The sequence below is a fragment of the Mycetomoellerius zeteki genome, unplaced genomic scaffold, assembly GCF_001594055.1.
Source record: "Mycetomoellerius zeteki isolate Tzet28-1 unplaced genomic scaffold, Tzet1.0 scaffold457, whole genome shotgun sequence".
Taxonomy (NCBI): Eukaryota; Metazoa; Arthropoda; class Insecta; order Hymenoptera; family Formicidae; genus Mycetomoellerius; species Mycetomoellerius zeteki.
Window position 1 is genome coordinate 508,365 of NW_017257454.1, and position 13,323 is coordinate 521,687.

Below are 13,323 nucleotides of genomic sequence, written 5' to 3' on the forward strand. Positions count from 1 at the left end.
AATTTCCAAAAAACTGAAAAGGGAAAAAAGATTGCAGTTATGGAATAGGAGGGGGAATGTATATATGGAATATTACCAACTATAGTATACTACTGAAACTGTACGTAAATACAATAAAAAATATTCATTGAATTATAAAAAAATAATGAAAATTGATCTAATGAATTCTCATAATGATTTAGATTATAAAACTATTATTAGAATTCATTGCAAGAATGAATATATAGTTGTATAAATGAATCCAGTTATTGTATCAATGAAATAACTACATTATAGTGGGATATTGATTAATGATCATTCATTGGACCAAAAATGAACAAAATTTTTTCAGTGTATATATACATAGCATTTTATATGTCGAATCCACTCACATTTTATTATTAAATTTAGTCCAATTATATCATTTGAAAGCCACATTTGAGGCCTCTAAGCTAGACTGAAGTTACAAAATTAATACCAACATATTTTTCAAAATTACGTATACGGAAAGAACGATTTTGAAAGGTGTAAAATTTCGCTAAACACACAAATGTGAAAATAATTTTGTCAGTTCATCAAACTAATTGTGTTGAAAACTAAAAAATGATGAGCAATGCTGTAAAAAATTTATATGTTCTAGCAGTTAGTTTGAGTTTCCATCAAAATTATTTGGATGGTTCAACAAAGTTACTTTTGGATCTGTATTCAGCAAAATTTTAGATCTTTCAGCAAAATCGTTCTTTCCATGTAAAGAGTACACATCTGTAACACTGTCTGTTACCTGCAAAACTGAAATGCAGCTTTTACAACAATGTAGTAAGCACTAATGGCTAACCATGTTATAACGTCCAAACAAACTGCGAAGTAATTTTTATGACTGACTCCCCAGAATGCAGTGCAAACTATACAAAATATTGCAATATTCCTATCACTTGTGCCACAATCACTTCCTTTCCTCTTCATAATTTTTATTTCGAAGTGTTCATAAACACTTTCATGCGAAATGAACATTCAATTTACGACGATACATCGTGGCACTCAATAAATAATGCGATCCGATTCATTTCAATCTCTTTCCTCGCGCCGTTTGCGAACGCAAGCAATTAGAGAGGGTCAAATTTAATGATAACCATCAGCGCGTCAACAGAAATGTCGTGTAATTGTCAGTGCGGCCACTGTCGGCCGATCACAATTAGACCTGAATTGCCTGCAGGGTAAACTCAACAACTATGTCGATCTAACGCGGTTAGCCGTTTGTCAGAGGCTGTCAAACTGCCGCAGCCGTGATAAAAAAAAAGAGGGAGGGATCCGAATTAATTTCCTCTGCTTCTCCCGACGATAAATGCTACGCGCTCGGCGTTGTTCCGGCGAAATAACGCAGGAACAATTAATGCGATCGGAATTTGTTCGAAAGTTAAAAATCGGGCCGATCGTTTATACGAGACGAGAGCAAATGATTGAAGAGAGTACGTGTGCAATCTGCAACACCCTTCGTCTATCCGTTAGACAAGGATAGATTACTGTGGTAATCAATTTTGCCTGAAAGGGCTCGATATCATACACACGTCGCAACAAAATAATGAGATCGCCGCGTCGAAACTCGTCGACGATTGCGCGTGTAACCAAGTAATAACTCTCGATCAAAACGTGTTAAATTGTCAAGAAATGAAGCCCGATTATGCATCGGACGATTTGATTAAATTGATTGCTCATGTATCTGCCATTAATCTCGTGAAATTATATTTTTATTATTCATTTATCTGCATTTTGCTGTAATATACAGGAAAGAAGATAGTATTGCGCAGCATATCCTATTTTACCTTTAATATCCTATCAATTTCCAACATCGATAAATGTATTTAACGATACGTATTAATTGTAGTAGACAATTTACTTAACAGCACAGTACAGTGAAATTAATAGATAAAGAGATAAGAGATAATTCTATGAAAATTTATTTTAAGTACAAGTTATATAGAAAGAATAATTTTGTTGAAGTATCTAAAAATTTTGGTAGATATAAATCTAATAAGTTTTATTAATCCATCAAAATAATTATATTGAACGCTTAAGCTGATATGGTTAGAATGTCAAAACTTTTTGAAGAGTACTGTCATTCTGTTTGAGCGTCCTTCATATTTTAATGGTTTAGCATAATTATTTTCATATTTGTACACTGTAAAAAATAAAATGTTAATTTTAACTTAAAGACATTTAGTGGACTTTCTGAGATATGCAAAAATGTTAAAATTAACACAAAAATGTTAATTTTAACGACATTGTTGCATGTCTCAGAAAGTGCAATAAACGTCTTTAAGTTAAAATTAACATTTTATTTTTTACAGTGTATCTACCTAAATTTTTAGGTGCTTCAGCAAAATTGTTCTTTACATATACAGAAAATATAAAAAAAATAATTTACTGATAATACAAAATCATATAAAACGACAATAATTCAATCACAGTTAATCAATATATAACTAATGTTTTAATAAACACATGGTAGAATTAAAAAAGGAATTTCACGTTATTGTAAGCGTATCGTTCCGTTCGTGTATAAAAAGGTATTATATTGTTGCTAACCTCGATTTTCATATCTCATATGCTAGAGCCAGATGATATTAAGCGCGCGATCGATAGGGCACGACAAAAAGCTAACAAGAAGGGAATGAAAAGTAGATACCACTGGAATGACAGTGCCACTCCTGCGGTCTTTGAAGTGCCAAATTCCAGCACTTCATTCAGCGTCAGCGAGGAAATTGCATGAGAGAATTGCGTTTCCTTTGTCCTTTAAATCAGAGGGTATCGCAGGTTGCCTTTGACCTGTCGTTGACCATTACTATTCAGACATAGAATACGTCCAATTGAGCGCCCGATCCTGTTGGCTGTTGTGACAAGTCCACATAATGGTGGACGAATTATGTGCACATTACATTACGCGTTATACGATATGCGTAATGCATGTGTTATATATTTTTAATAGAATATTATAAATATATTATATAACATGCATTACGCACATCGCATAACGCGTAATGTAATGTGCACATAATTCATCCACCATTATGTGGACTTGTCAAAAATATTGTAATTAATAAAAAGTATAATATAAATAAAAATATTGTTCGCAATAAATTATTTACAGATTTTAAGATTTTCATTAATATCTGATTACTAATATCCTTATAAAGATGCTTATTAACATAAAAAAATTATTAAATTGCTTGTCATTTAATAAAATGATATGATTACTCTAGTTCTGTTCATAATGTTTCAAGATAGAAAAAGATTTCGACGTGCAATATGCAGAATCAAATATATATATATATATAAATTCACACAGAAATGTAACCGATACTCTTAATGATTATAGAATTCTGCTAAAACTAACGAGAAATATCATAATGGAATTGACCTTTTCACATCTAACGGCATCAAATGTATCGTATAATGTCTCACAATATACATACATCACTTAAATCGCATTGGACATCTTCAGTCAGATATCGTTCGTCAAACTACTAATTGTAAGCCAGAAATGATCCAATTACACACGAGAACGGCAAATAAATTGCACGTGGACATGGAAGCAGCTTTACGTTCAACAGCGACAGTCGCTGATATAATTACAGTTTAAGCTTCGGTCCCATCACTGACTATTAGTACGTGCAAACGGAATCTAGAGCTGCTTTCTAATGCAAACGCCATATCTAGAACAGACCGGACAAATCGAGTTAAGCGTAATTCTTGCCAATTTGTCGACGCGTCAATTTATAACTTGCGATGAAATCCCCGATGAAAGCATCTATCTTCATTTGTCTGATATTTTTATACCAAATTTGGCATTTATTTGTTTTATTATTTAAGAAGTGTATGGTGCATATATTATATATGCAAGAGGTTGTCGATCAATCATCACGACATTAAAATATTCTAAAAATAAGACAGACTTGTTTCAATTTTCAAATATCAATACATCACATTAATTGACATTTTTTATAAAATCCTTGCACATACACACACACACACACACACACACACACTATAAATATTATTTTTTAAAGCACAGTCGAAAGAAATATCATTAGGTTGATTATAGAGGTCTCTTTTTTTATTTCCTCTTTATTCAAATTTGTTGTATCGAGAATTTCTGGTTGTGAAAGACAGAACGCACACTGTGTCACAATCCATATTATCTCGATGCCCATGTCTCGTTGTATATACCTATAAGACTGCGTTCACTTTAGCGCTTACAACACTTTAAGCACCGTTCCATCCTTGTTATTTATCAAATATTAACAAAGACAAATAATGCTTATAAACGCTGCGAGAGAAAACGAACGCAGTCCTAATCTCACACTTCTGCTTTTTCGGCTTTCGAAAGTTTCCGAAAGTTTCACTCGTCGGACGAGCACGTGAACAAAGAGCGAAGATCAATTTCACGCCCAGGATGGGAAAGTGGGGTAAGTGGATAGATAAGGGCGTGAGCCCAACGTTGGGCTAGCTGCCTAAGCGAGAATGTGATCACGGCGAAGCGAGAAGGGACCGGTTACGAAAGAGAAGAAGAGACAGAGAGGAAAGGGAGGCAAAATGGCAATGGCGTGAGAAGGAGGTAGGAGTCGAAATTTTCATCCCTTCCGTTTACCCGCTTTATCCCTCGCCACCCAGCTCACTCGCCACCCTGCCGCCTGCTCAGACCGCCTCATCCCGCTCGGTAGCCTCGTTTGGAGCACACGTGCCACTGACAGCAGTTAATTACATCGCCGCGGAGTCAAAGAACGGGGTAGAGAGAAAGATAGAAAGAGAAAGAGATGAGAAATGGAGAAACGGTGGGTTAGCGGGGCAGGAATAGCGCCCTGGACAATTGCATGCCGCCATCAAAAGTTGAAGTGACCGGAAGAACTCCCTCGGCATCCTTCGGTATACTCCGGTGTCCTAGCTCGCCACCGATTTCGGTGCTGACTGGCTAGAATCATCCTCGTGCTCAGACAAATATGGGCGTTTCAGTGGTAGAGGTATTCAAACTCGAGTTCGCAATGGGCGGAATCTCGCTTAGCGTTAAATCCTTAAAGCTTTAATTCAATATCCATAACAGATAGCGTCAGTTTTCTACAAGCACGTGATACCGTGAAGATCTACATGGTCCAATTTAAGAAATGCATTAAAATTAAATGAGTTTATATGAAGGAATGATTTTTTTCTTAAATTAAGCACATATGTATTAAATACATATGTCAATTTTACTTTTCATATAATTTCATTGAATAACGGTACATACTCACCCAGCGTGTAATATCTACCATAAGAAAATTACGTAACAAGAATATGAATAGAAATGATTGTAATGAAACATGCAATTGATAAAATTATAGGTAAAGAGAAGTATCATCAAGCATTATTTTCTTATAATTCCTGCAACATAAAATGCACATTAATGTACAAAAAGAACTTGGGCTATTTTTCAATTCACATTCATTTTTTAAATAATATATAATATATAATATACATATAATAAAACACATTGTGCTATTATATAGTTGTTAAATCGTTGTGCCATTATACAGCCCATCTCCAAAATTATTAAATATCCTTGTAAGTTTCGTAATTTTTAGTTTGTTTTATAACTTTTTGATAAAAATAAATACAACAAAGTTTTATTCATTAATAATAATTGTTAATATTTAATATTTTATTACGTTTCTCTTTTGTTTTATAACTTTTGCAATTTTTTTCAATTTTGCACTAATTTTTTGCAAATAAATTTTGTTATTTTTCCTCATTTTTCCATAATTGCAATTTATAAGTCTTGTTTTAAAGTACGTTTTAAATTATGGATCTTTTTGTTTAAAGTAAACCCATAAATGTTCAGTTCATTGATGTCAAAACTTTGTAGAGGCCAATCTATGACATTGATTTTATTTCTTTTAACCATGTTATACCAGCATGGCATTTATAAACACCATTAAGTATCTAATAAATTCTAAAAAAAAGTTTACACGCATAGATGTCAATTAATCCCAAGTCGTTAAAAGAAAAATAATTCATCATTTTTTAGAAAAATGTTAATTAATAGGGTGCTTAATAAATGTGGACATGGCTGTAATTTAAATTCATGATTTCCAAATTCGTGATCTTTTACGCGATACACATCACAAATGCTCTTTGTATCGTACGTCGGATGACAGTTGGTCATGTATATAAGGAACGGGGCGAGAAATTAACGGAACGTTTGCTCGTCCTAATTTCCAAATGGTGATAATTACACGGCGGAACGGCCTATGAGAGAGGATCGGTCGTGTTCAAAACTTGGCAGGAGGGCCGCAGTCAAGAGAGAAAACAAGCAACTTTTAATTGGAAACCCGTACACGCGCCGGATACCGCATGCACGACCGCTCCAAAGACTCCGTTAGTTTAGATTCGGCAATTAAGTGCGAACCCTTCCCCCGCCCGCCCATCCCCCCTATCTACCGCCCATTTTCCGCACTTCACAACAGACGAGTAACTCTCGTCGCTGCGTATAATTTCTCTAGGCTGCATCGAAGATGCGGTAACACGATTAAAGTGCCAGAAATTAGTAACCGAAACTATGTACTTTCCGTAGTGATTCTTATACGTTTCTATAGCAAAGCGGAGAAGGAGACAGCACTCTACATGATCGTTTTTCTTTTCCTAATGTATCCATTTCTACCAATAATTAATCTCAATTTAACTTACTCTTTATCTTTTTCTGATTCTTAGAACAAGATAAAAAGTAAATTAAAGAGATTGGAGTTAATTTATTGATAGAAATGGACATAATGCTTGGAAACTACATATTATATCTCGTATGTTAAAAGTCGCTAAAAATAGGTATCAAATGTGTATGAATTTAATTAGAGTCGTGAATTTAATTAATAATGCAAATTTTCTGACAATAATATACATCTAATATAATATAATATGCATATCTATATAATTATTTTTACTTTCGATATTTAATCATAAGAAACAAATTCTTTATTCCGCAGAGAGATGATTGATCCGCACGGTCATTTAGATTTAACGAACTTACGGACCTCAACACATTGCGGTCACACAAACATCACATACATATTTATATACGAGTACAAACATTTTTTGTGAATGATAATGTTGTGAATAGAATAAAGAAATAGGATCAAATGATAAGCTGAGAAAAGAAAAATAACTGTAAAGTTTAAATGTAAATATGTATACCAAATTTGTGTATTGAGTTAAAGACATTATAAAACTTTAAAAAAGTCATTCATCTAATTGTAAAACGACCATGGAGTGATACATAGCCATGCATATAAGCTATTGTTTATATTTTTCTCATACTATAATTTTTCATATTTTTCTTTAAAAAAAAAGTATAAGACTATTTATAGAAAACGAAAAAAAGAGCGATATATAAAATTAAAAAATTTTATTATTTATAAATATTATATATTTTACAGAAAATTTGTATACTTTAATATGATTTCCTTCAAATGCTAATATTTAAAATTTCCGTCATATAACGTACACTGTACAGGATTTATGCTAATTGTATAAGAGAGCTTGTGGGTTTCAATTAAATAATCGATATTATCTGAAGTGACCTTGAGGAAGAAAATAGAGTAAATGCAATACGAAATAATCGAGAACGTCAAAGCAATAATTACAATCACATAATTATGCAATACGATAACAACATTCCCGCATTACTTCATTGACCGTAATAATCAGTTCTGCATTATCCCTTCAAAGGATGATCGCGCATCTATGCAGAACGTCTATCGGGGATCACGTTCGGAATGCATAAGCAGACTGTAACGGCCATGCATGCATGCTCGGGCATGCGGAGAACTCGCTATTCAGAAAGGACTAAATCGAAGACACATTCTGTGTCTTCATACGTTTTCTTTATAAGCTCTCCTTGAAAAATAAGCGTGATCTGAATTTTTCGTATATTTTCAAAAATTTATAATTCAAAAACAAAGCATGTTGATAAACACCGCAACATGTATATTTTTTTGCCTCAAGAATCACCAAAAAATTGGCATCGAAGAACTCGGATTGAACACTTCTAGGATTCCCCTTGTAAAATCAATTTATCATACAAAATCAGAAAGAGAGAGAGAAGAAAAAGAGAGAGAGAGAGAAGCAGAAAAAGAGAGAGAGACACGCGTATTTTTTTCGCTTTAATTTTACAAATTAGCATCCTAAAGCCTATTTATTAAAAATTCTCACATCTGTAATCGTAATTTATAAACAATCTATTTCTGGCACTTGTATATAAAAAAACACAAGATTCGAATGCGGATCTGCAATTTTTTGTCAGATTTTTCTATTTCTATGTCACTTGACGTAGTATAGTTACCGCAGACAAATTTCGTACGTCGAGATGTTATGAAGCGATACAGTATCGGTGATTGACCTGACTTGACAGAGCCGAGGATCCCTTTTGTTCCGAATTTCTGTGAGCGCCTCTTCTCGGTCAGTCAAGCTTTACGCTTGTCAATCCGTTCATAAATTTGCAAACAAGGATTATGGACTTCATCAGGAATTAATATTCTCGTGCCACTCGCTGCCGTACCATGGATATGGCGGAATTAAGCTCAGATTTTATTAAATGCCAGTGATAAGGTAATTACTTTAGTTAAATTTGAGCAAGTCCTAAATACTATAAAAAATAATCGCAAGTTAAATTTTTTCTCCTCTTTATTTCTTTATTGCGTGCATCAATAATTAAATTTCTTACACAATGAAAATTTTGCAACAATTATAATTCACATAAAATAGACAATAAATATTATATAAACTTTATTGCAAAACACAAAAGGCGACTATAAGCGTTTGCTGCAATTTTAACCGAGGAATATACGTTGTACGTGCAATACATACAACGCAGTTTTCTAGTCTCCTTTAATATCACTTCCGCACTTTTACACAGATAACTACGCGTACGTGCAACGTAAATGCGAATCGTAATAGCACTTCATTGCAAAATAAAGAAATCCGATACTAGAAGCTAATATTCGATACGCATCCGGAAAGCACTCGTCGGGCTGTAATAATAAAAAAGTATATTCTTTGCCCGTATAAATTTGTGCTCGAAGGATTGAGATATTCTTCTTTTTCAAAATCGCTGATCTCTATAAGCAATCCTAACAGATCGATTTTGTATGTCATTCATGGAACTATAAGATTGTAATCACGCATACAAATGCATACCTTAAGCACCAAGAGCCGCTTAGAGCAAAAATAGGATTTTTTTTTCTTATTTGATTTATTCTTATTTCTATTCTTTCCACTTACAATTGTGTATATATATTTCTTTGAAAAAACAAACGTTCTCTTCTCGCTGTAATTATCGTGACAAATATCTCCACATACCTCGGTGATCAAATTAATAAGACGTCCGTTTCGGAAAGTCGGAAGTTCAAACTCTAGCTGAGATGACATTTTTTATAATAAGTTCTTTGCAGTGTTTTAAGATGGTTATTAGTATGATTATTAAGTTGACGTTGAATATAATTTGTAATGTTACTTTCAGTTTCAGTTTACGATTACGTTTCAAATCCAGCAAATCAAATCGCGCAATTTATATAGAAAAACGTAGATATTTGTAATCTACATATGAATATTATTAAGCACCACGATTTGCATCGACGAAAAATTTAAAGATACTCTTATTTGATTTATTTTTATCTGTCTAATTTCCACTTATAATTGTTCAAACACATACTGTTTCGAATATATCTCGTAATATTATTATAATTTCTAATTATATAGAACATAATGGAATCACTGTTATCCATTCACTTGCAATCAAGTACAATACCTTCGAAAGTGACAATAAATTTTCAAACGCAGTAGAAAGCTTTCTATAGTCCCGCTTGCAAAAAGCTTCTCTTTAACTTCCGTCCAATCTTTTATTCATTTAAAATGTTCCAATTAAAGTCAAATGTGCATAAAAAATTAGCAGGGCAAAGTGAGCGAAGAGCTCATAATTACATAATGGTCTATAAAAAGGTGGTATTACCGCATGGCAGAGTCGTGTCCGTAGATAATTTCATTTGATTCGTGCCACTCAAAGTACTTTTTATGTACTCTCATTTAATGAGCCTTATCAAAGCGAGCCTCGTCTAGATTCTTTGGAACGAGCTTCATCCTGCAAGGGAAAAAGCTGCTTAAAAGGTTGAACGAAGATTGCCGTAATTGATAGCATGATAGATAAAAAATGTGCTAATAGAGATAGGATTTCATCATTTTCATCATTTTGATACGTACGGTATTAGAGATTTCTGCTATCAGATTATGACGGAGGAATATCAAATAATGTTAATTAGCCTTCGCAAATTCTATATAAGGGACAATCTTTTGCAGATATTGATGTCATAACTCTCCGTCTGCAATCATATTTTTACTACCTCCGTTTGCAATTTGGATGTTTTTTTAACCCAAATTTTTTTACTGCTCAAATGATGAAATCCTATCTCTATTAGCGCATTTTTTATCTATTGTGCTATCAATTACGGCAATAATTCAAAAAAATATGAAAAAATTCAGGGTTACTTTCCAGCATCTCTGTTACCAAATAATTTTTTAATTGAAATGTTAAAAATATTAAATATAAAATATTAAAATCTTCATTTAATCCGCCCGTCTTTAGGAGAAATTTCAGAATAAAATTTCGCTTAAGCCAAAAAAGACACAGATTGCAGAGAGTTAAAATGCCTGACACTCTGACGAGTATGCCATTGTTATGATAACCAATAAAATATACTAATCTCACGTGGCTCTCATCGTGAGTCGCACAAAACAGTTATCGCTCCGCAAAACTCTTCATTGCATTTTGCAGCTAGTGGCATAAAACGTTTCAAAAATGTTTATCTACCCCTTGTTATCGAGTACAACAACAAAAAGTATAAACAACAACGATCGCCTGACCAAGGTAATCCGGTGTAACAGTCCGTTGAAAAATTCATTTGGCCGTCTGTTGTTTCTTTTTTTTTTTTTTTGTTGTTTTCACTCACGCTCGGCCAGCGAGCACGCGCGGACGAGAGTGGCAAATGGGGCCTCTCTCGGAAACAATAGACAGAGCAACGAGCACTCGGAAATGGCCCACTTAATCGGCCCCTCTCTGACAATATATCGATACTCCGATGGAGCGTTGCTTTTGTTGCCGAGGACAACGCGGCTATCCGATATAATTGAGCCACAAGAGCTGGCCTCCACTTACTGCCAGCAGTAGTGGCAATAATTACAAATATACGCTCGCCTGGCAAGACACTGTATTTACCGATTTATCGCCTACTATTGTCCTCGTTCTCGCTTTGTTTTAATTTTTAATATTATATGTCATATTTCTGCGTCACGTCGTTTCAAATTTCTGATACATTTCTTCCCATTGGCGAAATCTATCGCTAATATATCTCTAATACAAATATCTCGAACTTAATTCGAACATTATTATATTCATTTATTTAAAAAATCAAAATTCCAAACTTTTTTTTTTTTGAATAAAAATCCAGATGAGAAATAATGATCAATCCTCTTAACTTTTAAGTATAAAATAGATGGATTAAAAAAAGATACGTAAGTTGATAGGTAGAGCGTTCAGAATACTCCAAAAAGTTTTAATGTTATAGCTATATTTTTTACTAGTATATTATGTTATAACTAAATTTACATTAGTTATCTTTATGGGATAAAAAAATATAAAAATAACGAACTTTGAGATTTCTGAGCATCTTGGCAATACTTTTTATTTTTCTTTTAGGTACTCTTAGAACAAGGTTTTAAAAAAACTATACCTGTGGCCTACTCACTTAAAGGCTAAATACAATTTAAATATTACAACATGCATTATGAAAACTCATATAAATCCAATAATTTTTTAGTCTTACAGCATGCATAAAAAATAATTTGATTTTTCCATAGAATCAAATAAGTGTCAAGCTTCCTATTGTCATCCGAGAATTAAAACGTAAAATAGAGCATTCTATCTTTTGGATATCGACTTTTTTACGATCTGATCTTTCAATCTCAATATTTAATCCCAGTCATCCGCTCTGAGTCTCGTTGGCAACGGCACAAACGAAATCGTGAATACGTTGCAACTCAGTCGTTGCGACAGTGCAGTAAATATGTACTACTGCATTCGATTTGTCCTCGCGAATTCCTCGTACGTTCATATGCATTTTCGCGGAAATATCCGCTATCGTTTTCCGAGATCGATCCAGCTTCCGTGAACATTCGCGTGCAATCTCGCGAGGAATTCTTGACACGCAACGTGATCGATTGCAGAGACCGGGCAGACATAAGCACTGTCTATCCAAAGAAATAGCGCGGATTCCGGCTATAAAGAAATAAGCGGAAATATTCTAGGGACAAAAGCGGGATTTCCTAGTGTGTGTAGCGTTCTCTGTCAAAACGTGGAACGTATTCTCGAACTCTAATCAAACGTTTACCCAACTCAGCGGTTTTCGATCTGAAAGCAAACGAAATCCTCTTTCTGTATTTTCCAGCAAAAAATCTATTGTGCTTGAATTTTAAAACAAGCTCACTTATTCCCTTTGCCTACAATAAATCTACTTTTGTATATGCAACGATATTATTTCGTAATATACATAATAATTAAATATTGCTATGTACAAGATATACAAGAAAGCTATTTAGATATTGTGTGCAATGTAATAAAAAGAATATTTTACACAATAAAATATATATCTCTATTTGAATGCATAAAAATGAAGTAAATAAATAATAATCTTTTTATTTTTAAAAAATAATAATTTAAAAAAGGAACGGATATATTAATGAAAGAAAAGTTGAACACACACACACACACACACACACACACACACACACACACACACACACATATATATAACATAAATTTTCTATTGAGAAATTTTAAAAGGAAACGATAAACTCCTCGACGACATCAACAGAGTTTCATAAACAGAAGACAGTAAGTTTTTGCAAATTCCCATGCGTCCCAAAATATTTAACATGTTTCCTGACGAAACCGCGTGAGCGCGCAACCGTGTCTCTCAAGTTTCTCTATTGTCTTAATGTCTTTCGAAGCATTCAGTTTAACTTCGCTGTGGCTCTTTCAAGTGCATGTGAACTATTTGTACCGATTAAATTTGACGATCTGGGCGCACCATTGAGATCTTTATTTAAGTGAATATATATCACAATTAATACAGTTAGAGAGCAGTTAACCGTTCCGTTTGTAGCATATCGATCGATTTTCTTGTCTCCGATGACTTCTTATTGATCAAAAACGCCAGTGAAAAACGCCGTTTTTAACAGTTTATAAATCTTAGCTATTAAGCAGCTCTCAGCAGG